We start from the raw sequence: 4,087 nt of genomic DNA on the forward strand, positions 1-4,087 counted from the left end.
CATTGGAGATAAGGATTGACTGAGTTCATAGTTGGTTGAACCAAACTGAGTTGGTTTCTTTCCTAGGTTTCTTTCCTACTCTTTTACAGTAGCAGTTATATTTTCCAAAATACCTACCGTACAATGAATAAAGTGGCATCAGATAGTCTCTTCCTTCCCTAGTACTCTGTTCCCATAGCATAGCCCAATGCATCTCACTTGATAAGCCAGTCCTGCCTCTGAAGGATGAAAATGGCTTGAAATAATACTAACACTCTTCAGGATGCCAAATGTGACATTCCACCAGCTGTGTGGCTAGGTCAAATAGGGGAGGGCCAAAGAGAGAGGGCAGACACAAATCCTGTACTTCCTGAGCACAATGAGTTATAGCTTCAAAAGAAGGAGAAGAGTTGAGAGGTGCTAGGAAAACAACAGTGGCTGTCAGACCCACCTTGCCTAAGGCATTTTGAAAGCAGGAGGTTTTTTGATCAAAGACAGCAAGGATGAAGTGAACCTGAAGAGAGAACCACAAACTGCACTAGTTTGGGCAAAGACTTGCTGCCTCTGAAAACTAAAGAAGTTTTGTGTGAATACCATGTGGAAAGGATTACAGCGAAAAGGACTGCCTTAGAGTCCACAGCTGCACTCTCCAATTACAATCACCACAGGGAACGTGTCCTGAGGCAAATAGTACCTGAAATCTTTGCCTGCGACCTGGATAAAGAATTTAGGCTAAACCCATTCCATCTACAGATGAAACAATAGGTGTGGATTGCTTCAAAGATCAAATTTAGTTAAGAGTACAACTTGATAGGATGAAAGAATAAAGAACAGCAAACTCAATAGCACCAAATGGGTTGAACACAGAAAATAGGGCCAGATTTCTCCTTTCAAATGCAAATTTTTACATTAAAATATGTTTATAAATCATAGTTGTTTTTCCTCTTGATTCAGTCTTTCTCCTTCCCCTAACAGGAGCCCCAGGAACCAGAAAAGCATATATATTACTAACCAGATATACAATCCAGACACCCCTTTCAAACTGGAATCTGATTACTAATGGACTGGCCTAGCTCAGGGCTGCCTTCAGGGACAGGAAGCAGTAACTATGCTCTCAGGGAGAACAGATACTGAGGATGCCACCAGTCAAAGAGCTCAGCGCTATGCACTGGGTCCAGGATGGCTTGCGGACCCTGTTCACTGTGCAGTTTCCGACCACCATGGACAGGAGAATCTTGGAACTCCAGTCTCACACAATGATGCCTCATATCCGTGCTCACATTGATAGTAAACAGGGTAAATATCATTCCCATGACAATTGGAATAAAGATGAAATTGAGGGTGGTGACCTGCAGTAGGCAGCAGTCCTGGTCTGGGTTGGTACGAACATATTCGTACCGAATGGAAGGCTGCAACCCTCTCATACAATTGCTCTTTAATCTAGGGGACTGTTTTTTGAACTTAAAGTTGAATTCCCACATTGGTTCCTGTCTGTTCCCAACAATCTTTCTGCACCAGAAAAGTAAGCACTTGGAATTCTGGAATGGCTGGATTCTTGGAGATTGGAGTAGCAAAGGGCTCACACATAAGGTATAGAGATCGGATCACACAGACAGCACAGCTTCTCCACTGACTCTGGTAACAGGTGCAAAGGCAGAGAGGCACCCAGAGTGTAGTGGTTCAGTACAACATAGTCCAAAAGGAAGCAGTGCAAGTGACAGTTCAGGCCTTCTTACAAATCAGGGAAAAATCCAGTGTCCTCGGGATGGATATGGGAGGCCAGCAATAGGCAAATATCCATGGGATACTCTTCTCCTCCAGCCCCGTCCAGGTCTTTGTGCCTCTTGCTTTTCTTTGTTCAGGAGGCAGTTCTCTCACGGATGCTGTCCTCCTGGGCATCCTCTCATCAAGGCTGTCAGTGATGTCACAGGGCTCACCAACCCCAGAAAGAGTTTCCTCTGCAGGAACCTGGGAGGCTTCCAAGCCACAAAGAGATTTTACTTCCTGCTGCACAGCATTGGCGACGGCTTTCTTGACCTGTCCAGACCTCATGACCGCCGGATCCCAGTTGGCATAATCCGCCACCGTCACTCGTCCAGAGCAGGTGTTGTGGGCCTGGAACTTGAGTCACTTCCCTCTAAATTAAACTCTTCAATCTTCAAACAAGGAAGTTTCAGCATTCCCTTGTGAGAGGAGCCTTCGAGGCCTAAAATTGTTGCTACTGTTCCTTCCCATTAAGCTGCCCCTCAAATTCAAGTGAATATTTTCTCTCCTCCCTTTATCTTTCTCCAGAAAAAAAGCAGGTGACAGGGTTTTCAGAATCTTAAAAAAAAAAAAAAAGGTACAACTTGATATCACTGTTTTTATTTTTCATAAGAAAAGGGGAAAAGAGCAAAACAATACCCTAATGGAAAGTTTAAAGGCAGGAATATAAAATAATGAAATGCTGTTTCGGTACACATGCTTAGCTTGGTGTCTTCGGTGAATAAAAAATGGATAGATCTGCACTATAATTAGATTTTATTAAGTGAGACATTAAAATTTTTTCTTTAATTGAATCAAATATTTTGTTTTAATTCTTGTTTTGTATTTTCCTGAAAGCTAATTTATTATCATTGTGGTTATTGTCTTCAATGATTGGGATTTTTGCCATTCTACCACTATCGGTCCATTTATTTTTTCATGTATAAAAATTTGTAGAGAGACTGAAAGAAATTGAGCTGCATACATACTAACTATGGATCAGAGTTTGGAAAAAAAATTTTTTTTGAAGTACATTTCATTATTGTCCTATAACATGCATAAACAAATGTGTACCTTTGAATAAATTTACACAATGTGAATATATGCAAGTAACTAGCATCCAGGTCAAGTAGTAGAACATTGCCACTCTCCATAAGGTCTCCTCACCCTGCTCCTAGAACCTGCTCCTCCCTAGACAGACACTGTCCATATCTCTAAGAGTTTAGACAGCTTTCTCCTCTTCCTACCTTATATAAGTGGAATCATACCATATGCATCCTTCTATAACTGTCTTCATCAGCTCAATAGTATGTTTGTGAAATTAATCTATGCTATTTCAGAGCAGTTCATTCTCATTGCTGTGTAGTTCTCCATAATTTGAATATACTACAATTTACTTGTTCTACTACTATGAACATTTATTTTCATTTTTTTAAATTTAAATTCAAGTTAATTAACATATAATGTATTATTAATTTCAGGGTAGAGTTTAGGTATTCATCGGTTGCATATAACACCCAGGGTCATTACATCAAGTGTCCTCCTTAATACCTATCACCTAATTACTCCATCCCTACCCCCCCAACCTCCCTTGTAGCAACCCTTAGTTTGTTCTCTATAGTTAAGAGTCTCTCATGGTTTGTCTCCCTCTCTGTTTTTGTCCTATTTTATTTTTCCTTCCCTTCCCCTGTGTTCATCTGTTTTGTTTCTTGAATTCCATGTGAGTGAAATCGTATGGTATCAGTCTTTCTCTGTTTTGTCTCACTTAGCATAATACATTCTAGTTCCATCCACATCATTGCAAATGGCAAGATTTCATTTTTTTTTTTTTTTAGTAATATTCCATTGTAAATATATATACAGCATCTTCTTTATCCATTCATCTGTTGATGGACTTGTGGGCTCTTTCCATATTTTGGTTATTATGGACATTGCTGCTATGAACATTGGTGTGGATGTGTCCCTTTGAATCACTATGTATCCTTTGGATAAATACCTAGTAGTGCAATTGCTGGGTCATAGGGTAGTTCTATTTTTAACTTTTTGAGTAACCTCCATACTGTTCTCCAGAGTGGTTGCACCAGCTTGCATTCCCACCAACAGTGCAAGAGGGTTCCCCTTTCTCCGCTTCCCCTCCAACATCTGTCGTTTCCTGAGTTGTTAATTTTAGCCATGCTGACAGGTATGAGGTAGTATCTCATTGTGATTTTAATTTCTATTTCCCTGAGTGATGTTGAGCATTTTTTCATGTGTCTGTTAGCTATTTGTATGTCTTCTTTGGAGAAATGTCTGTTCATGTCTTCTGCCCATTTCTTGACTGTTTTTTGTTTTGTTTTGCTTTGTTTTGTATTTTGGGTATTGAGTT

General features: G+C 40.2%; 1 pseudogene; it reads right to left on the reverse strand.

Annotated features, from left to right (window-relative positions):
• Nucleotides 1-1,085: 1,085 nt before the first annotated feature.
• LOC110580186 lies at nt 1,086-2,999 on the reverse strand (annotated as a pseudogene).
• Nucleotides 3,000-4,087: the final 1,088 nt, after the last annotated feature.

The sequence above is a fragment of the Neomonachus schauinslandi genome, chromosome 2 (assembly GCF_002201575.2).
Source record: "Neomonachus schauinslandi chromosome 2, ASM220157v2, whole genome shotgun sequence".
Taxonomy (NCBI): Eukaryota; Metazoa; Chordata; class Mammalia; order Carnivora; family Phocidae; genus Neomonachus; species Neomonachus schauinslandi.